This window comes from Hyperoodon ampullatus (genome assembly GCF_949752795.1).
Source record: "Hyperoodon ampullatus genome assembly, chromosome: 1".
Classification (NCBI taxonomy): domain Eukaryota; kingdom Metazoa; phylum Chordata; class Mammalia; order Artiodactyla; family Ziphiidae; genus Hyperoodon; species Hyperoodon ampullatus.
Window position 1 is genome coordinate 134,934,266 of NC_136914.1, and position 24,979 is coordinate 134,959,244.

Here is a 24,979-nt window from a genome sequence, read left to right on the forward strand (position 1 = left end):
ACACTCATATATTTATGCTGTACCTTACTTGTAAGTTATCAAGTATTGATTATTTTCATTTGTTATTGATTCAAGCCTGTGGTCTACCTGATATATCTGTAACTAATAAGCCATTTGAGAAGGTTCTTATTCTGCTGTCAAAATGAATCCTGCTCGTAATATCTTAGACAATGAAAGGTGATCAATTCCCACACATAAAGCACACATCAATTTCTCTGTTTGTAGTCATATCTGTATTCACTGTAAAAGTTTTTACAATCATAACTTCATTGAGTGTCTTCAGTAAACCTTTAACAATTTTCAGTATTTATCTTTTTATCATTTCTCATTGTTTTAACTTTGGATTTATTTATTATTCTTATTATGTATGGAATGAATTTTTACAAATCCCTGAGGATATAATTTTCATATCATTAATTGCTATTTGCACTTTATGTATGCTTGCATTATACTTTCTTTCATTCTCTCATCTATTCTTATCAAATAACATATTGATAGAAATGACCTCCATGGAGAAAATTGAAATATAATGGATACTTGGTGCTATTGTCTATTCATTAAAATCTATGTGTACCAATAACAGTTGTTCTATTTATCGATGAAATAGTTCATTAAAAAAAATGAAAAACAAGAGGAACTTATGCATGAGAGCATAGTTTACTGGGATATCTCAGTATGCAGGACAAAGAAAGTTTAAACACAGAAAAGTCCTCAAAGTATGCATTATTAAAGTCATCAAGTATAACTGCACGCTTATTTTTAATGCATAGAATAGGTGGTATCCCAGATGAATTACATGGTGAAATAGTCTTGTCATATTAACTATGTATTTGTATTATACATTAAGATTTTAAAAAGTAAATCTCATCTCTCTCTCTCTCCTCTCTCCTCTCCCTCTCTCTCTCTTTCTGTCTCCCCACACGTCCCCACACACACATACATACTAGTCAGTATTTTATAAGTGCACAGTAGCTTCACAAGTTTCCATTGGTTTCTACTTCATCAGCTATTTGAGGCTCTGTTATTAGATACTTGGACAAATAAGTTTATTAGATATTCTGGATGACTTGAGTCCTTTATCATTATGAAGTGTCCCACTTTATTCCTAGTAATATGTCTTGTTCTGGTCTAGTTTTTCTAATATTTTTTTCTAAATTAATTTTTATTGTCATATAGTTGATTTACAATGTTGTGTTAAATTTCTACTGTAAAGTGATTCAGCTATATGTATATACACATCCCCTCTTTTTTGGATTTCCTTCCCATTTAGGTCACTGCCGAGCACTGAGTAGAGTTCCCTGTGCTATGCAGTAGGTTCTCATTAGCTATCTATTTTTATACATAGCATCAATAGTGTATATATGTTAATCCCAATCTCTCAATTCATCCCACCCCACCTTTTCCCCCTTGGTATCCATATGCTTGTTCTCTACGTCTGTGTCTCTATTTCTGCTTTGCTAATAAGATCATCTATACCATTTTTCTAGATTCCACATATGTGAGTTAATATACAATATTTGTTTTTATCTTTCTGACTTACTTTGCTCTGTATGACAGTCTCTAGGTTCATCCATATCTCTACAAATGACCCAATTTTGTTCCTTTTTATGGCTGAGTAATATTCCATTGTATATATGTACCACAACTTCTTTATACATTCCTCTGTTGATGGGCATTTAGGGTGCTTCCATGTCCTGGCTATTGTAAATGGTGCTGCAATGGACATTGGGTACATGTGTCTTTTTGAATTATGGTTTTCTCTGGGTATATGCCTAGTAATGGGATTCCTGGGTCACATGGTAGTTGTATTTTTAGTTTTCTAAGGAACCTCCATACTGTTCTCCTTAGTGGCTTGGCTGTATCAATTTACATTTCCAGCAACAATGCATGAGGGTACCCTTTTCTCCACACCCTCTCCAGCATTTATTGTTTGTAGATTTTTTGGTGATGGCCATTCTGACCGGTGTGAGGTGATACCTCATTGTAATTTTCATTTGCATTTCTCTAAAATTAGTGATGTTGAGCATCTTTTCATGTGCCTCTTGGCCATCTGTATCTCTTTGTTGGAGAAATGTCTACTGAGGTCTTCTGACCATTTTTTTTGACTGAGTTGTTTGCTTTTTTGGTACTGAGATACATGAGCTGTTTCTGTATTTTGGAGATTAATCCTTTGTCAGTTGCTCATTTGCAAATATTTTCTCCCATTCTGAGGATTGTCTTTTCGTCTTGTTTATGACTTCCTTTGCTGTGCAAAAGCTTTTAAGTTTAATTAGGTCCCATTTGTTTATTTTTGTTTTTATTTTCATTACTCCAGGAGGTGGATAAGAAAAGATCTTGCTGCAATTTGTATCAAAGGGTGTTCTGCCTGTGTTTTCCTCTGAGTTTTACAGTGTCTGGCCTTATGTTTAGGTCTTTAATACATTTTGAGTTTATATTTGTGTATCTAATATTAATATATCTACCCCATCATTCTTGGTTGGTATTTGCCTGGTATATTTTTTCCCATCTTTTAGTTTTACTGTATTTATATCTGTACATTTTAAGATCACTTTCTTGGAACATCACATAGTTTGGTCTTTTTTTTTTTTGCTCTGACAATGTTTGTTTTTTAATTACATAGTGTGTTTAGATCTGCACTCTTCAATGTGGTAGCCACTAGCAGCATGTGGCTGGTGAACTTTGAAATGTTGATGAATTGATATCTCATATGTGTGTTGTAAGTATAAAATACACTCCAGAGTTCAAAGACATAGAATGAAATGTAGATTGTCTCATTAATGATATATTGACTACATGTTGGAATAATAATATTTTAAAATATTTCTTTAAATATAATATACTAAATTAAATTAACCTTTTATTTCCTAGTGTGGACCACAGAAATATTTAAATTATGTTAGTGGCTCTAATTATATTTATATTGAATAGTTTTGGTTTATGCCACTTACATTTAGGTAAATGGTTTTAAATCTGTCATCTTGTTTGTGTTTTATACTTTTGTTCACACCTTTTTTCTTCCCAATTCCATCTTTTTCTTCCTTCTGTTAGATTGTTTTTATGATTCTACTCTATGTCTACTGTTGACTTATTAGCTAGAACTCTTCTCAGTTGTTACTCATGGGTTTGTAAAATATATCTTTGACTTAGAATTTACCTTAAAATAATATTATACATTATGGATGGTTAAAGATGCTTATAACAGTGTACATACTTCCATTTTCCTCCTCTCATCTTTTATGCTATTTTGGCTTCATTATACTTAAACATCTACTCTAAAATCCACAATAAGGTGTAAATTATAATTAAAAGATATTAAAAATCAGGAACACTGTGTCTTATATAGACCCACATATATGCAGTTTAATTCATTCTTCATTTAATTGTGTATATACTAATTTCTATTTGGTACTCTTTTTCTTTTTCTTAGAGAACTTTGTAAATGTTCTGGTAGTACAGGTCAATTGAGGAAGAATTCTCCCACATTTCATTTTTCTAAAACATCTTTGATTTACCTTTGTTTTGAAAGATATTTTTACTAGGCATAAAATTCTGAATATGTAATTATCTTTCCCCCCTATACATAATATTTGTTTTTGTTTTCTGACTGCTTTAATAGATTCTCTTTATTGTTTTCAGCCTTTGATGTGCTTGATGTGGTTTATTTTATGTTTATTCTACTTAAAGTTATTTAGGAGACTTTCTTGTATCTGGGATTTTAGTGTTTCCATTATATTTAGAAAATTTATAGTTATTACTTCTTTAAATATTTTCCCCCTCTTCACCTTCATTCTGGAATTCCAATTAAAATACATGTATGTATCCCACAGGTCACTGTAGGTCTATTCATTTTTTTGTTTGTTTTCTGTCTTGCTTTTTTATATTGGATAGTGCCTACTGTTGTGTCTTTAGACTCAATGACATTTTCTTCTGAAATATCAATTTTTCTGTTATCATCCTGTTTATTTTTTAAATAAAATATTTTAGTTTTCATATGTAGAATCCACTCACACCTTTTTTTAATCTTTCATTTTTCTCTTCATTATGTTCAAGTTTTCTTTGCCATCCTTGAGCATAGTAATAATATTAACAATAGATGTTATAAGGTTTTCTGCCTATTTCATCTTCTCTATAATTGCTATTAGTTTATTTTTTATGTTTATATTTTATATTTTCCTCTTCATTACTCACCAATTATTTTTGTTTGGATGCTGTTCATCATGGATTTTGTGTTTTGAGTGCTATATTCAAGGAGTATAGGACTTTGTCCTTGCACACACAGAAATTAGTGAAGATTAGTTTTACCTTTTAGAGATTTGCATTTAAGCATTTTCATGTGTGTCCAGAATACTTTTTAATCTAGGCCTAATCTAGCTGCAGTCTAGGGCATGATCCTTTGGAGTTCTCTAACCAATGCCTTGTCTTTATGGGATTTCCTGATTCTGGCTGGAGGGAAATGAAACTCTTCCCAGCCCTATGAACTCTGAAAAAGGTTTAACCTACTATTCACTGGTGGTTCTTTTCTTGATATCAGGAATTTCAAGCCCTAGTTTTATGCACAGGATAGTACTCTGTCTAATACAATGTGACACAGAGAAACAAAGTGAGCAAATGTTGTTGGAAAAATGGTGCCAATAGTCTTGCTCTGTGTAGGATTGCCACAAACTTTCAATTTGAAAAATGCAATATCAGTGAAGCACAATAAAATGAGTGATGCCTACATAAGATTCCTGAAGACCAAGACTGGGTCTGTCTCCTTTATTATTGCATGCCCAGTGGCTTCTATATTACCTGGACAATAACATGCACTCAACAATTATTAGTAACATAAATTAATAAATGAACAAATAGGAAGGTTCTTAAACAGTGTAATTCATATCTCAGCTAGAGCCACTCTGCTGTTTAAGATATATTTAAGGTTAACTTAATTTCCATTCATACATTACTGAAAGTCATATGCCTTCCCAGATATTTATGAAAATTCCTGAGGGATAATATTATGAGTCTCATGTAGAAGGGACCTCTTACTTCTGCTTAATTAATTTAATTTAAGGCTGTTCTCATTATTCACATGGATCATTACTTTTAGATTCTATATTGGCCAGATGGAGAACAACACTATTTTTTTTTAATGGGAAGAGTCATAAAATAGAATAAATGTTTAATAGCACAGACATATACTTACTTGTTGAAATAAATAATATTCATAAAAACATAACTCTGAGATGGCTTAGTGGATACATAGATGACATCTACAATTTGCCTACTACATATGAAATTGAACATTAGTCACACCTGTTCTTAAAATTTTGCTCAGTGTTTTGGTCAAATCACACTTTTCCCTCCCATCACGTTGTTGTGACATGTTGCTCTTTCTCACTCTCTCAATCTTCACTTGTCTTTTCTGTCTTCTTCTAGTGCATCTTAGCAAGAAAGTGACCAGCTAAACAACCAATCAACCAACTGAAAGCCCCCAAATCCTCTCATATTCTTAATTAGGGGAAATTGACTGGTTCTAGCCCTTTGCTCTCAATTACAATCTAGGATTCAGCCCTCTTTCCAGGTGCCAAGGAAATCTTAAAAATTACTGCTTGTCAGGTTAACAGATTTCAATTAATTTCCTATACAAAGCTATTCTTATATGTTTCTCCTATTTGAGTAGTAGGGATTGACTTAGTCTTCTAATTTAATATAGAATTGGTTACTGGCCACACAGTGCCTTTAATAAATAGATTATAGAGCATTTAAGGTAGTCATTATGAGAAAAGGCTGAAAGAATTTAAGATCAGATAATTTCAAAAAGTTGTAAGATTTATAAAAATCAAAAAGAAAAGAAAGAAAGAAGGAAGGAAGGGGGAGAGAGGAAGGAAGGAAGGAAGGAAAGAAGGAAGGAAGGAAGGAAGGAAGGAAAAAGAAAAAAGGAAAAAGGAAGGAAGGGTCATCCCCACTTCATAATTCCCCATGATATTGAGGAGGCTTATATTATACTGAATTGTAGTTCAACTTCTCCATCTAGCTACTTCTGCATCCTTCACTCCCTCACAGGGATTGTTCTCTAGACCATTCCTAATATCCCACTTATGTACAAATCCCATGTCTGACAACATCACATAAATAGTGAATAATTTACATGTTTGAGGGCTGTAAATTTGGAAGGAGCCCAATAAATAACACCCATTTTGTCTCTCTGAATTCTAAAACATTAAGAAACAGACAGAGGACTCAAGCAGATAGAGATCGAAATACTATTTTTCTTTTTAACTGACAAAGGCAAGGTTATAACTTAAACGTGGGGCAGTAAAGGGCTTCTTCATGCAGCACTCAGAAGTAAGTAGTCTCACCGTGTTGGAAGTTGGTGGGATAACTGCAGACATATTATTACAGAATCAATTTTTTACCAGAATTAAAATTTTTGGCACTAAAGAACATAGAAGACTGTATCTTTTTTGAAAGGAAATAATCCCAAAGAAGAAAATGAAGAACTAAACCATGCAGAGGTAGTTCCATTTCCTACACCTATCCAGTTTTATCGTTCGTTCCTCTTCCCCTTAGAAACACTGGTAGCTTTTACATTTTTTTTGTCTTTATTTTGTTGTTGTTGTTTTTAGTTTTATGTGACAGAAAGCTTGAGTTGAGATGTAAAGCTAAAGAATGCAATTGTATTGACACTAATTTTTCAGGTTAGGCAGGATCTGTAAATATGACTGTTGACTCCCACACATAAAAAATCTTTAAAAACCTTTTATTAACTTACTTATTTGAGCGTAGGACATTTCCATGCGCATCCAAGGGTTGTTCTTAACATTCTACCTCAATACACATAGCTTTATAGCTTTGTTTTCTGTAAAAAAATTGGCTAAAGCTCATTGCAACACAAGAGGATACTCTGACCTCAACCTACATCTTAGTTTCTCCCCACAATTGGACATAATAATGAAGTTTCAGTACCTTTTTTCCCTTGCCTCAGCTTCTTTTATTATTTTATTATTGCCTCAGCTTCTGCACTGTAAAAACAAACAAGCAACATTAACAATACGAATTCATTCATTCTACCTTTGCTTTATCTTTGCAAATTTTACTTCTTTTGGATTTGACTCATGCTTGAGATTTCAACCATTATTTAATAGAAAGAATATGTCAGTTCATCCTAACCATTATTTTTCTTGAAGGCAATTAGTATTTATTTTCAGCACTACTATTTTTTTTTTTTTTTTTTGCGGTACGCAGGCCTCTCACTGTTGTGGCCTCTCCCATTGAGGAACACAGGCTCCAGACGTGCAGGCTCAGCGTCCATTGCTCACAGGCCCAGCTGCTCCACAGCATGTGGGATCTTCCCGGACCGGGACACGAATCCATGTCCCCTGCATCGGCAGGTGGTCTCTCAACCACTGCGCCACAAGGGAAGCCCCAGCACTACTATTTTATTCACAAGTTAGACTATAGTATTTGATCTCATTGCCTCCTCTGTTTGTCAATGAAGTTTGAGCACTAAGTGCCTAATTAATACTTATTAAATAACTGAATGATGGTTGAATGTGTGATATTTCTTATGACCTTGATCTCAGAGTGTTTGCTGTTGTTTAGGGACATTATCTCTGTAATAAGGAGGGAGTAAAGTATACAAATGTTAGATTAGAAGGAATCTAAGGATAACCACTAATATTTGTGCCTATGAAAAGGCAGGCAAATAAGCAAATATATTTCTTTGAGAAATTACTAAAAATTAACCATTTAATTCCTTTAATATAACTCAGAAAAGTACTTTCAAATATATGGCATTTTTAAATAGTATAATATTGTAGTTGGGATGGACCAAAGGACACTATAGTATGGTAGAAATAACGAGCTTTGAAATCAGTTGGTTCATCTAGGACTTAAGTCTCAACTCTTCTCAACTGTGTAACATTGACTGTTACTTAAACTCTTTGATTCTCATATTATTTATTTTCAAAATGGTAAGCACACTAAAAGAAAATATACAGTTAGCAAGTAAGCATATGAAAAGCTGCACCACATCTAATCTCATCAGTGAAATGCAAATTACAACAGTGATAAGATACCACTACACACCTAACTGAATGGCCATAACCAAAGGCTGGTGAATATGTGGAGCAACAGGAACTCTCATTCATTCCTGATGGGAATGCAAAATGGTACAACCACTTTGGAAGACATTTTGGCTACTTCTTACAAAAGTAAACATACCCTATTGTAGGATTCAGCATTCATGCTCCTTGGTATTTACCCAAATGAATTGAAAATTTCTGTCCAAAAAAAGAAACTTTCACGTGGGTGTTTATAGTATATTTCTTCATAATTGACAAAACTTGGAAGCAATCAAGATGTCCTTTAGTAGGTGAATGGAATAATAAACTGTGGTACATCCAAATAGTGGAATATTATTCAGCACTAAAAAGAAATTATCTATCAACCCATGAAAAGACATGGAGGAAACTTAAATTCATATTACTAAGTGAACAAAGTCAATTTTTTAAGGTTACATACTGTGATTCCGACTCTATGACATTCTGGAAAATGCAAAATTGTGCAGACAGTAAAAAGGTCACTGATTTCCAAGGGTTCGGGGTAAGGAGGGATGAATAGGCAAAGCACAGAGGATTTTTAAGACAGTGAAATTGTCCTGTTTAATACTATATTGGTGGGTATATGTCTTTATACATTTGCCCAGACCCATAGAATGTACAACACAGAGAGTGAGGTGGGCAGGGAGTATATACAAAATCTCAGTACCTTCTCGATTTTGCTTTGAACATAAAACGACTCTAAAAAAATAAAGACATTAAAAAATACTTTAAAATGTTATTATAAGAATTATATGTAATCATCTGAGTGAAATAACTGGCACAAATAATTGTTCAATTCAGGCTCAACTAAATAGCATTATATCTTAAATTAATATTCTGTGAATGATGAGAAATATGTTCATTACAATCCTTTTTCATTCTCATTTCCATCGCAGAAGTTTTACTGAAAATGCTTGAAAGCTTTTCTAACTACCTAAATTCTGTTATATAACATAATATTCTTTGAATGGTCAATGTTTTAGCTATTATTTTCAAAGTAAAATCAATTGTTATCATGAATAGTATGAAAGGTATGAGAAATGTGTATATTTTCTAGAATGAAACAGATATGTTGAAGACCTCAGCTCAAACTATATTATGAAGAGGTCTTTGACCTCAAAGCAAAATATCAATCTGAGACTCTGGCTTCCTCTTTCAAAAATAATTGGAAGTTAAATTTGCAATTATGAATTAGTTAATCATTCTGTGTCTGTTGTGAACTCATTCTCAAACTTCAAAAGCTTTGTTAATATCTCTACACTTTGACATGAGTGGGTTTGCTGAAGCTCAAACTGACTTAATCCTGGATTTTCTTCTTCTCAGTGTTGTTTAAAGATAGCGTAAGTCTTTTGTTTCCTTCAAATAAATACTGATGAATAAAAATTTGACACCTTAGCATTTAAATGATCATGACTTATATTATTGTGAGAGGATATAAATACATATGTATACATAATATATACGATATATAATATACATAGACATACAAAATTAATTTTTCCAAATTTTAAACTAATACCAGAACAATTCCTTTTTATGTTTACCATTGTTACTTTATTGTGTCTTCTATCATAGTATAACATCTTTGATAGAATGGGTTTTATTTCCGGGTTATGTATTTCCCCCTTAATCTTGATGATTAAATTGCTTACAAAAAGTGGCCTCAGTTCATCAGTCCTCTATATCCATGACCTATGCAATATCACTTTGCAGCTGCAGCTATTAAGGGGGTGGAGTCTATTTCCTAACCCTTAAATTTAGGCTGGCTTTGTGTCTTTGGAAAATAGAATGGAAGAGAATGGTTTGTGTGCCAATTTTCAGCATATGTCCAAAAGGTATTTTATGTTCCACTTACTTTCAGAATACTGCTGCTAAATTTAAACAAGCCAGTACTAGCCTGTTGGATTGTGAGCAATATTGTTACCTTTGTCTATGTCAGCTAATACCAGCCAAAGAGACAGACAACCACTACACATATGAATGAAACCATCCTGGAGTAGACATACCCAGCTGATCTCTCAAATGCATAAGTGATCCCAACCCAGATGAGCTGAGCCTGTATATGTTGTTCAGTAGAACCTCTCACTTGACCCACAGACTGATGAGCAATGACAAGTACTTATCTTTTTAACCCACTAAGTTTGTCTGTTTATCACAATGCAAGAAATAACTAGTATAGTTTAGCTATTTTCAGATCAAAATAGACCTTTTAAATAACTTTTGATTAAATAGGTCTTGATACTTGGAATGACTGACTGGTACCTTATTTGCTACTCATTTTTCAAGTTTGCTATGGGAAATTATTTATTCATTCATCAAAATAAGTATTACATTAATTTTATTAAATTCCAATGAATATTATTTTAGAAATGTATTTGACTCAGGTTCCCGAGAGGATCTATGGTAAACCAAGTTTGTTGGAAACTAAAGATAATAGTCTTTTTCCAATATGTTCAAAGATTTGAGTTCCCTTCTGTGAAGAATGGGGTAAAGTGATCCATAGAGGCAGCAGGTTCTGCTATAATGAGTGATCTAGGGACAGATACTACAGCATGTATCTTAGTATTTCTTAATTATATTTCAGTCATTCATGATTCTCCTATCCATGGATCATCTTTATGAAAAAAAACCCCAGCATAATCAAGATTTTCATACTATTATTATGACTGAAGTAAAATAACCAGTCCTGTGCTGGAGACTACTAGATAATGAGGTAAAGAGCTTTTTAAAAATACTCGTTAGTGCCCAGCAGCAGATGCATGAGGGCCAGCCCTGGCAGGGGCTTTTTCTAGTGCCTGGCAGCAATGCAAAGACACATGCACCCTAATGTTCATTGCAACACTATTTACAATAGCCAGGACATGGAAGCAACCTAACTGTCCATCAACAGAGGAGTGGATAAAGAAGATGTGGTACATATATACAGTGGAATATTACTCAGCCATAAAACAGAATGAAACTGGGTAATTTGTAGAGATGTGGATAGACCTAGAGACTGTCATACAGAGTGAAGTAAGTCAGAAAGAGAAAAACAAATATTATATATTAACACATACATGTGGAATCTAAAAAAAAATTGATATAGATGGTTTTATTTGAAAAGCAGAAATAGAGACACAGGGGTAGGAAACAAACATATGGATACCAAGGGGGAGGAGGTGGTGAGATGAATTGGGAGATGAGGATTGACATATATACCTATATATATATGGGTATATATGGGTATATGGGATGATATATATAGTGATAATATACACTATTGATACTGTGTATAAAATAGGTAACTAATGAGAACCTACTGTATAGCACAGGGAACTCTACTCAGTGCTTTGTGGTGACCTAAGTGGGAAGGAAATCCGAAAAGGAGGGGATATATGTATACGTATAGCTGATTCACTTTGCTGTACAGTAGAAACTAACACAACGTTATAAAGCAACTATACATCAATAAAAATTTTTAAAAGAAGAAAAAGAAAAATACTCATTAGACATGATAGTTTAGTGGTAAAAATGAACCAAGCAATAATTACTGTACATTGTAGTACGTACATAAAATATTGTTACATACAAATAGGGTGCTCCAGGAACACCAGCTCAGGTGATGCACCAGCTCAGAATTTTCCTCAGGAACTGAACAGGAATCTTTTTCGAGGTGGCTAAATGAATAGAGGTTTGAAGGGAAAGTGGGAGTTGCATGAAATGGTATGAAGGATGAGGTGGAGACGATATTCCAGGCAGCATTGCTGTAACACGCTAGGACCTACATGAGACACCACAGGGCCACCCACTTTAGGAAATCACTCAGCAACCAGATGGGGCTTGCTCGGGCAATTTTGGGAGTGTTGTTTAAAAACACAACATAATCAAATAATGTAGAAAACCGCTTGTACTTTCTAATAAAGAATTTGTGTGCTATATGTGTTAAATATAGTTCTAGGACTTCCCTGGTGGCACAGTGGTTGGGAATCTGCCTGCCAATGCATGGGACGTGGGATCAAGTCCTGGTCCGGAAAGCTCCCACATGCCACAGAGCAGCTAAGCCCTTGCACCACAACTACTGAGCCTGTGCTCTAGAAACCGTGAGCCACAACTACTGAGCCCGCATGCCACAGCTGCTGAAGTCCACATGCCTAGAGCCCATGCTCTGCAACAAGATAAGCCACCACAATGAGAAGCCCGCACACTGCAACAAAGAGTAGCCCCCGCTCGCCGCAACTAGAGATACAGTCCGCATGCAGTGGCAGAGACCCAACGCAGCCAAAAATAAATAAATTTATTTTTTTAAAAAAGAAAAAAATATATATGCTTCTAAAAGTATAGTTATTTTATTACTACCTGCACAAATAAATAATTAAGGAAAATCCACAATATCTTGACACCGTGTATCCCTAGAATTTTTTATTTTGTGGCTTTCAATTTTGAAATAATTTCTGAATTTGAAGTTCACATAATTTATTCTATTACTGCTTATAATATCCCAGGTCTTGCTTATTTCTAAATATTCCTAGAGCTAGAACAATCCTTCACCTATTTCACATAAGAAGGCATGAATATATTCCCAGGAGAGCCAGTCTAATGCTTCTACTCATTTCAGTACAGTTGCCTTTAGGCTATGATAAATAATTTTTATTTCTGGAATTTGACACCTGTGATAGTTATATTAGGCTTCTTCAGTTTTCACAAGGAATTATTGTGTTGAATTTTGACAACAATTGAAATGGGAGAATTCCATTCTTAATTACAGAGACAGATAGTGTTCTATTGTCTAAATTTATAATTTTAGAATTACAGAAATAAAAACTCTCCAGGCTACACTGCATAACTGAGTCCCTGACATAGTCAGGAGGTTAGAATATCAGAAAGCTACCTACAGCTTCAGCAGGATCGAGCTAAGAACATCAGGCCTAAAAATGATCCCTGCCATCAAGATATTCCTTTCTCCCTGTGTCTTTTCCATGTGTAGCAATATGAAGTAATTTTGAACAGAACTGAAAAAAGACAAATAACATCTGTAATCCTAGCTGTAAGAAACAAGGGAAGATGTTGTTTCTAAGCTTTTCACCAATGAGCCAATCCTTGATCTCTCTATAGTCAAATCCTTTATTTATTCAGTTTCCATATACATTCCTTTTTCCCATATTTAAGCTTCTTGATAACAACAGCAGCAAAAATAAAGTATAATACAGTGCAGTGACAGCATCTATAAATACAAACAGGCCTGCAGAAGTCAAATAAGTCAGTGTATCACCTTGCCTAGTGAATCTTGAACACAAGCTCATTTTTCTATATAACATGAAACGCTTTTTTGAGATACTATTGTGTGGAAAATCATGATAGTGTGTTAGGTATTTAGAAGATTCAAGTTGTTATCACCAGAAGGACTGTGTTGTTGAGAAAGACAAGTAAGGATAAACAGCGAGGGAAAATGACTATGCCCTCCTTGATAGAAGGGGACCAGTACACTTCTAGCACTAGATGACTGTCTGATCTTAAGATATGACATCATCTGGAGCAGTTTATCATTTGCCCCTTAGTTAGCAGATTAGAAACTTAACAGTAGCAGTAGACTGATCACCAATGACAAATAAAAAATTCATATTGTTGATCCTGTGCATAATCTCTATTCCTGTCACTACAGCAAATTGCATGAGCCATTTGATAAAGCATTGAGACGACTGGCTGGAGAAATACAGTTTCTAAGAAGAAGTCATATTGTTCACCTTGTTACTGAGATGTTCTTCAAGATATAGAACCAAGTTATTAAGGATTCATATGGAAACAAGCATTTTCATAGCCTGGATGCATTTTGTAAGGTTTATCCTAATACGTCTACTTATATTTTCTATTATTGATTTATACAAGTCTCTAATCACTCATGAAAGCAATTAACCAACATCCAAAAATCACTGTAGATTTAAACCTCCAATGGCAATCTTTCTTTCCTGATAATTAGGACACCCAAATATACTCCTTGAAGCTCTTAATCCACTTGTCATTCAGAGCTGCCTTAAAATGGGATGAAATGACAGTAATAGTTGTTTTATGTCAATGGATTTCTGAACTTTCAATCTTTATTATCTTAGGTCAGCATGTAATCTGTATTTAATCTACTGCTTTGGAAATTAGAACCACTCTCAGAAAATCAAGGTAGCATATTTTTATATGAGACATGTAGTATATACACTCATATCAATGAATTTATTCTGCTCTAAAATCGTTCTCCATTCCCTGTTCTAGAAACCTCAGAATCCATTCCTTTTATAAATGATAAAATCTTGCCCCTCTTCTAGTAGGTATGCCTTTCATTCAGTGTAAAACTTAATAATTAGCTCTTTGTGCTCTGTTGATTTCTGGCCTCTTATTTATTTATTTATTTATTTATTTAAAAATCTTTTTGGAGTATAATTGCTTTACAATGGTGTGTTAGTTTCTACTGTAAACAAAGTGAATCAGCTATACATATACATATATCCCCATATTTCCTCTCTCTTTCATCTCCCTCCCAGACTCCCTATCCCACCCCTCTACGTGGACACAAAGCACCGAGCTGATCTCCCTGTGCAACGAGGCCGGTTCCCACTAGCTATCTATTTTACATTTGGTAGTGTTTATATGTCCTTGCCACTCTCTCACTTCATCCCACCTTACCCTTCTCCCTCTCTGTGTACTCAAGTCCATTCTCTACATCTGCATCTTTATTCCTGTCCTGCCCCTAGGTTCTTCAGAATCATTTTTGTTTTAGATTCCATATATATGTGTTAGCATATGGTATTTGTTTTTCTCTTTCTGACTGACTTCACTCTGTATGACAGTCTCTAGGTCCATCCACCTTACTACAAATAGCTCAATTTCGTTTTGTTTTATGGCTGAGTAATATTCCATTGTATATATGTGCCACATCCCCTTCATCCATTCATCTGTCGATGGACACTTAGGTTGCTTCCACGTCCTTGCTATTGTAAATAGAGCTGCAATGAACATTGTGGTACCTGACTCTTTCTTTTTTTTTTTCTCAAAATACTTTATTTTTATTTTATTTATTTATTTTTATTTTTTTCCTATGCAATCATTATTATTATTATTTTATTATTAGTCTCTGCTTTACAACAAAGTGAATCAGTCATACATATACATCTGTTCCCACATCCCCTCCCTCCTGCGTCTCCCTCCCTCCCACCCTCCCCATCCCACCCCTCCAGGCGGCCACAAAACACTGAGCCAATCCCCCCGCGCCACGTGGTCACCCCCCACCATCCATCCACCCCACGCCCGGCAGTGTATACACGTCCATGCCTCTCCCCCACCCCGTCACAGCCCACACCCCATATCCCCAAGCCCACCCCCAGTAGGTCTGTGTCTCTATTCCTGTTTTACCCCTAAGTTCTTCATGACATTTTTTTTCTTAAATTCCATATATATGTGTTAGCATACGGTATTTGTCTTTCTCTTTCTGACTTACTTCACTCTGTATGACAGACTCTAGGTCTATCCACCTCATTACAAATAGCTCAGTTTCATTTCTTTTTATGGCTGAGTAGTATTCCATTGTATATATGTGCCACATCTTCTTTATCCATTCATCCGATGATGGACACTTAGGTTGTTTCCATCTCTGGGCTATTGTGAACAGAGCTGCAATGAACATTTTGGTACATGTCTCTTTTTGAATTATGGTTTTCTCAGGGTATATGCCCAGTAGTGGGAGTGCAGGGTCGTATGGTAGTTCTATTTTTAGTATTTTAAGGAACCTCCATACTTTTCTCCATAGTGGCTGTATCAATTTACATTCCCACCAACAGTGCAAGAAGGTTCCCTTTTCTCCACACCCTCTCCAGCATTTATTGTTTGTAGATTTTTTGATAACAGCCATTCTGACCAGTGTGATGGCCTCTAATTTAAATGTGGAAAAACTGAAGGGTGGTATGGGAATATCTGCCTGGCTTTTACAAAGGAATATCTCGGGTGATTCATCAGTCAGAAAGAAAGTTTGTCTTATTCCAGGGGGAGAACCTTGGTGTAGGTTGGCTATTTCAAAGTACTCTAAGTCATGCATACTTCCTAAGTGCCATTATTACAATTTTAGGCTCCACCAATTTCCATAAATTTTCTAACTTTCAGTAAAGATATCTGGCAAATTGAACCTACTTTATAATTCACCAACACACAGAATGAGACCTGGAATCTCATTTTCAGGTACAGCAACCATATTGTTATAAGAGATAAAAAAATTATTTTATGTTAGTCATAGAAACCCTCAGGTCTTCTGACTTTGCTACGAGATAAGAAATTAAAAGCTGATGCCCTTCATTCTCTGTTTTTTAAAGATTATCCTGATTGATTAAAGCACCCAGACTTCCCATAGTATTTTCATTACTTGCAAAACCCCTAATGATTTTTGCAGCAAAGATTTGGCCACCCAGACTTGCCTTTAATGCCTTCTATTACTTAATTTCAGGTGCTCATCAGTGACAATCCAAGTAACTAAATGTGGAGTTTTAATGGATTATCTTTTCCTCACTTTATTGCTTTCAAAACTAACTAGCAAATTCCAACTCCCCATATTCTTGGGAGTGTGTGGCCAATGGCTGTTACTGATAACAGTTACTGAAGTATTTAATGCTTTGAGTTGTTAGCAACAGTACCAACTTAGCTATTTAGAATTGTAGCTACCTCATGAAATCACTGTGAAAGTGCAACCTCTAGAAACTTCTACTAATCCACACTGCAGAACTGGACCACCAAGGGTATTATCGGCTGGCTCACAATCAGAAGTTGCACAACTATGAAGTGCAGTTTATAGAACCAATTCTCCTCTGCCAAGAAGAGGAAGCTGCCAAAGTTGGAGCAGTCTCGAGGATCAGGACATCAGTACAGGATCCAAAAGCACACGTCTCGTAAGTTGATCTGCTTCTTCAAAATGGACGCCTTTTTCTACATGGAGCTTAATTCTTCCTCGAAATCCAGTAGCTGAATCTATGTCATGCCTAAAATCTTAACTAGAAAAAGGTCTAGGAAGTGTAGTTTTACCTGGCATGTTCTCCTCTTCTCTTAGAAAGTATGATTAAAAGGGATCAGTGAGTATGGAGTAAAGAAATCTGTATCATCAGTATAAAATTGTTGGGCCTTTAAATTATGTCACATATATTTTATAAGTTTTGTAATTTATATGCACAAGTTTTAAAGTCTTTATTTTGTAGAATAGAATATAATTTGTAAATAAAAGGAAAAAAGAAAAGAATACATTTATCTTTATAGAAAGACTAATAAAAATATCTTAGGAAGATCTTTGTTACTTATTTAATTAAAGAAAATGGAAAAATATATGGTCAATTAGAATAACCTGCAAATAAGAGCATATTAATTTTTAGCCTTGTTCATAATTTGATAAAAACAAAAGTCGAGGATAAAAATTTGTCATATTCTATAGTGATTTCTGATATTTTAAAATTTTATATTTAAATCATTTTATTATATACCAATAATTACTCAAAATATTGTATTTATTAATTATAAAAAGTGAAGAAATCAGTCCACAGTATCACATTAAATAAACTTTAGCAAAATATTCCTAAAGACTTATGTAATAAAAATGCCGTTTCAGTTTGTTGGAGGAGAAGATGGAAAAAGTAGTCAAGGGTAAATAAGGGTCATAAAAGAGATAAAATATAAAATTCATAGAATAACCAAAACAGAATACAAAACTAAGTTTCAGAAATATTAGGGGGAAAAGATAAGAAAAATAGAAGAGGAAAAATACAATAACAAAAGGTAATACGGAAAAACAGTAGTTGAGAAAAGGCATTTGAGTATTTTAAAGGTGGCCTTGATAATTTATTTATCAAACAGACAAAAAGTAAGCACTATTAACTCTGCTTGAAGATAGAAATAAAAACTACTTTGTGAAAGAATTATAGATTAAGGGAGGGTTTTTAACTTACCAAATTACTATATATGTAGTAATACTGGGAGAAAAAAAAAAATATATATATATATATATATATGTATGTATGTATTTATATATACTAAAGAGGAAGAAATGGGGGCTATTTCTTAATTTAGATAAAAAATATGAAGTATTGGAAGCTAGTATTATCCTAAGGAACACAATTTCTAAGTTCTAACACTTTTTTTCCTGGGTAGCAACACTTGTATTAGAAAAGAAGAACTACTCAACTTGATGTGAGATATATTGTTAGCTGACATGGAGGGTTTCCATGTAGAGGTCTATTATTTCAAATAGCACATTAGCATTTGCATGGACTTAGCATAGGAACAATATTAGGGGACCATTGTCTTCAGAGTCTGTATTTAATTATTAACTGTATGCAAGACCAAAAACCATATGAGGATTACGATAATGACACTTTACATTTGTACATTTCAAAAAATGATTTCCTGTGAATTATCACGTTCAGTTCCTCACAACAATGATATTTTTTTATTCTATTTACCAAAATCAAAGGGGATCTCAAGAATATTTCTTAAGATTTAATGTTATTAATAACAAAACATAGTACTGAATTTTGTTTTCAAAATTTTGTTTTCAGAAAGCCCAATTTCCTTCTATTTTACCATAGCCCCAATTAACGTTAATGGTTTTCCCCAACTATTCTTTTGCTGCTGACCAAGTTTTCATATTATTAGGAGCTATAAGCATGATTCAAGTTATTGCAGGTTTTAACTACTCATTTTAAAAAAATAATTTTATTTTACATATATGATCTAAATATATGAAAAATATATATGCTGGCTTTGCAAAATGTATTTGGAAGGTTTCCCTCCTGTGTTCACTGGACATATGTTTTATGCCACTCTAACTGAGAACATGGCAACATTCAAAGTACAAAATTGGGTACGAAGCCAGCAAAATCTTCTATTTTGTGGTGTTCTTGTCTGATACCATAACCAGTGACTATTTAATTTCAAAAACAAAATGATCTAAATATTTGGTACATTGTTTATTTGGATGTTAAGTGTATTCTCCATGGGAAAGGTTTATAGCCTTCACTTTATAGGTTCCGTTCAGTTGTATTAGTTATTATAATTATTATAATTATTATAATTATAACTATTAAGCTTTCATTAGCTCCTCTTTATTGATTTATATTTGTTTTTTAAACTGTTATATGGCTTCCCAACTAAAATCCATTTTGTAGTCTGAGAAAACATCAATTTAAAAATATTCTTTACACCTCTACTCTGAGCATTTAATCTATTGAAACTTTATCTCCTTTAATTCATTATTTTCCGGTTTTTGGAAAGTTCAGGTCCTTCTTGTTTTAATTTGCCTTATAGTCTTTGAAACACTCAACCATACCTAAAATATATGATGCTTAAGAAATACTCAGTACATAATTGCTGCTTATACAAATCTTGATGTGAATTATCACGTATTGAAGTTGCGATGGTTAAATTTTACGTGTCAGTGTGGCTAGGTTACGGTGCCCAGTTGTGTTTGGTCAAACATTAGATGTTGTTGTGGTGGTATTTATAGATGGAATTAACATCTATGACCAGTTTACTTTAGGTAAAGGTGATTATCATTGGCAATGCAGGTGGGCCTCATCCAATCAGTTGAAGACCTTAATCACAAAAACTAAGGTTTTTTCTGAGAAGAAGGAACTCTGCCTTACAACTGTATCATAGAATTCTTGCCTGAATTTTCAACCTGCCTGCCCATTCTACAGATTGCAGACTCAAGAGTACAACATCAACCCTTGCCTGACTTTCCATCCTGCTGATTTTTCCTATGAATTTCACAATTGCCATCCCCAACAATCAAGTGAACCAATTTCTAAAATAATGTATTTTTAAAATAAAATAATTTATTATAGGTACATGCATCCTATTGGTTATGTTTTTCTGGACGATCCTGATGGATACAGAAGTTATATGTATTTTGAATATTAAAGTATGTTTAATATCTGTTTTTGTATGCATTTCTATCATCCTTGTTACCTAAGTTCCTTATAAATTACTATATATCAAAGGCTAAACTATGACATGGATTTTACTTCCATGTAAAATAGGTGGTCTGTATTCAAATCTTCCATCACCTTTTACTTCCCCCTCCCCTAGGATGTTTTATTAGCTCAGTTACCTTCTAGTTGAGATGGGTCAGCACACAATTTCCTGTTAACAGTAAAGATTGAATGAACACATCTTACCTGTCAGGCACAGCTTTGATCTCATTATCCATGGTGAGGTAAAAGCCACTGCAAGAAGACATCATTTGCCATATTTCTCGTATGAAACTGTAGGCACACATGGATGGAATGCTTTAAGCTTTTTCCAAGAAACCAGAAAGAAAATCGAAGTGTTCTTTAAAGCAGTGAGAGATTCTGGATTCATAATATTAGATTGGGGCCTTTTTGTTGTTGTTATTTTAATTCACATAACACCAAAGAAACTCTGTAGAAGATGTATGCATTTTTTTCATTCCTGCTATAATATAAAGCATGTACTACACCTGAAAAAAAAAATATAAAAACATACTTTTAGGGCTTCCCTGGTGGCGCAGTGGTTGAGAGTCTGCCTGCCGGTGCGGGGGACACGGGTTCGTGCCCCGGTCCGGGAGGATCCCACATGCAGCGGAGCCGCTGGGCCCGTGAGCCATGGCCGCTGGGCCTGCGCGTCTGGAGCCTGTGCTCCGCAACGGGAGAGGCCACAACAGTGAGAGGCCCACATACACAAAAAAAAAAAAAAAAAAAAAAAAAAAAAAAAAAAAAAACCGAAAAAAACATACTTTTACTTTACTGACTAAATCAATATTGGTGAAACTCATTCTAAGACTACTTAGAAGAAGCTAAATGCCAATGTTATTCTTTAACTGTACAGGAGTAAAAACTGAATATAAATTGCTTTTGCAAAGGATTTAAAGCTTCTCTGTAACTATCTTGTCAATTTTATTGGCAGAGATACCTAGTTAAGGCATTTTATTCAAAATTTCTCTGTGAGCAAAAGACTAATAATGGCAAGAATATTGAAACCCTATCTTGGGAGATCCTAGTCTATTTTTCCCCAGTCCTGTGAATATTGATTTATTTGTTGTTTGTTTGCTTAGTGCTATCAAAGCTTTCTCTTTATATGGATTAAAATGAATTTTGATGTCCTTTTTTATTCTTTCAGAGTTTCTTTATACTGTAACAATGCTTCACTGGGTTCATTACAATTATGTCTAATTACTATTTAGAATTTTTCCTATTTACATAGGCCAGAAGAAAACCAATAATGAGTTTTACAAAATATGCACAACATTTTATCCTTTTTATTATTATTATTATTATTATTTTTTTTTTTATTTTTTTTTTTTTTCCGGTACGCGGGCCTCTCACTGTTGTGGCCTCTCCCATTGCGGAGCACAGGCTCCGGATGCGCAGGCTCAGCGGCCATGGCTCACGGGCCCAGCCGCTCCGCGGCATATGGGATCCTCCCGGACCGGGGCACGAACCCGTATCCCCTGCATTGGCAGGCGGACTCTCAACCACTGCGCCACCAGGGAGGCCCCATTTTATCCTTTTTAAAACAATTATTAGAATAAAAGAAAGCTGATTTTTATGACTGGCTTGAATTAATACATGTAACTAAAATTATTATTGGTATAGTCAAGAAAGAAATGGAAAATCACAAGTACTTTAGGAATATGGGATTAATATCTTTAATTGTATAAAAAAGAATGTGGAATTAATTTCTTTAATCATATAAATAATTTTCTATGAAATAAAAAATATGTAAGCAGGCATTTCATAGAAAAATACATACAGCCAATAGCAATGTTTAAAACAATGAAAAATCTTCATTATTAATAAAACATTTAACAACAAATATTAAATTATATAGCCTGCCTTCCAAAATGGCAAAATTTGATAAATACATAAGAACCACTGTGGCCTATTAGGTAGGCAAAGAGACACTATTAAATGTTTCTTTATTTTTTTTGAATTGAAGTATAGTTGATTTACAATGTTAATTTCTGCTGTACAGCAAAGTGATTCAGTTATATTTATATACATTCTTTTTTAAATATATTTTTCTCATTATGGTTTATCACAGGATATTGAATATAGTTCCCTGTGATCTACCATAGGACCTTGCTGTTTACCCATTCTATAAACAACATAGTTTGCATCTGCTAACTTCAAACTCCCACTCATTCCCTCCCCTAGCCCACCTCCCCCTTGGCAACCACAAGTCTGTTCTCTGTCTGTGAGTCTGTTTCTGTTTCATAGATATGTTCATTTGTGTCATATTTTAGACTCCACATAAAAGTAATATCATATGGTATTTTTCTTTCTCTTTCTGATTTCACTTAGTATGATAATCTTTAGTTCCATGCATGTTGCTGCAAATGGCATTATTTCATTCTTATTTATGGCTGAGTAGTATTCCATCATATAAATGTACCACATCTTCTTTATCCATTCCTCTGTCAATAGGCATTTAGATTGTTTTCATGTCTTGGTTATTGTAAATAGTGCTGCTGTGAACATAGGGGTGCATGTATCTTTTTTACTTATAATTTTGTCCAGATATGTGCCCAGGAGTGGGATTGCTGGATCATATGGTAGCTCTATTTTTAGTTTTTTGAATAACCTCCATACTGTTCTCCATAGTGGCTGCACCAACTTACATTACCACCAACAGTGTAGGAGGGTTTCCTTTTTTTCCACACTGTCTCCAGAATTTGTTCTTTGTAGACTTTTCAGTGATGGCCATTCTGACCAGTGTGAGGTGGTACCTCATTGTAGTTTTGATTTGCATTTCTCTAATAATTAGCGATGTTGAGCATCCTTTCATGTGCCTGTCATCCATCTGTGTCTTCTTTGGAGAAATGTCTATTTAGCTCTCCTACCCATTTTTTGATTGGGTGGTTTGTTTTGTTTTTGTTATTGAGTTGTGTGTGAGCTGTATGTATATTTTGGAAATTAAGTCCTTGTCAGTTGCATCATTTGCAAATATTTTCTCCCAGTTGTCTTTTCTTTCTTTTTATGGTTTCCTTTGCTATACAAAAACTTGTAAGCTTGATTAGGTCCCATTTGTTTATTTTTACTTTTATTTCTATTGCCTTGGGATACTGACTCAAGAAAACATTTGTATGATTTATATCAAAGAATGTTTTGCATATGTTCTCTTCTAGGAGTTTTATGGCGTCATGTCTTATGTTTAAGTCTTTAAGCCATTAAATGTTTCTTATGGCAATGTAAATTGATTCTACACTCTGATATGTTGATCATAACACAGAAAATTCCTTATTTTTTTCTATATCTTGAGAAAATAATTAAAAATGATAGTTAGATACAAGCATGTGTGATATAGAGTTTATTCCTTTATCCACTCTTTTATTTCAGTATGTACTGAACACAGAATAACTACAGACACTGATGCTGTGGATCTTGTGGTCAAATAACAAACTTCCCTCATCCTCACCAAGATTCAACTCAGCTAAGGGACAGTTGCCTTTTAAAAAGTAATTATACATAGTAATTTCTGCTTTATTTAAGCTCCATTACTTATCTCTTGAGTGACTTTGGGCAAGTTATATATTCTCTACATGCTTCAGGTTCCTCAAGTATGTGTGTGTGTGTGTGTGTGTGTGTATATGTGTGTGTGTGTGTGTATATATATATATATATATATATATATATATATATATATGTGTGTGTGTCAGACAGATGAATACAGAGAATTACAAGCAGAAACCTCTGCATGAACCAGTGCCCGGTTAGGAAAAATTGACCTACAATTGACAAATTGCTGAAGGCTCAGTGAAGCTGGAGTTCTGAAGGTTAAAAAACTTAAGGAAGAACCAGTCATAGGTGGCCTCCCATATATTTTGTGAGTTTTACCTCCAGAAGCCCAACCTGGTTCTCATAATGAAGAGTAGAGAAAAATCCCCTCATGCTTCCAGAACAGAGGGAGAGAAAAAAGGAACCATTTTAAAATACACCAGAGTATTCTGTTCTCCTAACAAGTCTTGCCTTTGAAAGAAAACTATTTTACCAGAGCCCAAACTACTGGGATTTTGTCAAAGCTTAACTGACTTGGGAGAAGGCAAGTACCCAACTCTTGCCATCCAGTTCCACCTCCAGGGAGGGAGAGGGAATAAAAAACTGTGAGGCTCGAAGGCAGAGGCATAGATTCTCCAAAGGACAGTGACCTAATCATCAGACTGTGAAAAGCTTCCCCTTTCCAACACATTACTAATGGCCTATTTACTGTAGTTCCTTTTACCAATACATCATGTCTGGCTATCAAGAAAAATTACAAGCATGCTATAAGGTAAAAAAAAAAAAAAAAAAGCTTGAAGAGACAGAGCAAGTATCAGGGTCAGACTCAGTTATGGCAGAAATGTAGGAATTATCAGGCTGGGAATTTGAAACAACTATGATTAATATGGTAAGGACAGTAATGGAGAAAGTAGAAAGCATGCAAGAACAGCTCAACAATATAAGCAGAGATATGGAAATTCTAAGAAAGAATGAAAAAGATGTCCTGGAAATCAAATTAAGAATTTGTTTTTTTTTGTTTGTTTGTTTTTTCTTTTACGGTACACGGGCATCTCACTGCTGTGGCCTCTCCCGCTGTGATGCACAGGCTCCGGACGCACAGGCCCAGTGGCCATGGCTCACGGGTACAGCCGCTCTGCGGCACGTGGGATCTTACCGGACCGGGGCATGAACCCACGTCCCCTGCATTGGCAGGTGGACTCTCAACCACTGCACCACCAGGGAAGCCCAAGAATGTTTTTGATGGGCTCACGAGTAGACTGGAGTTGGCTGATGGAAGAATCTCTGACTGTGAGCGTATCTCAATAGAAACTTCTCAAACAAACAATGAAAGAAGAAAGATGAAGGGAAAAAAAAGAAAGAAACAGAATACCTAAGCACTATGGACAACTA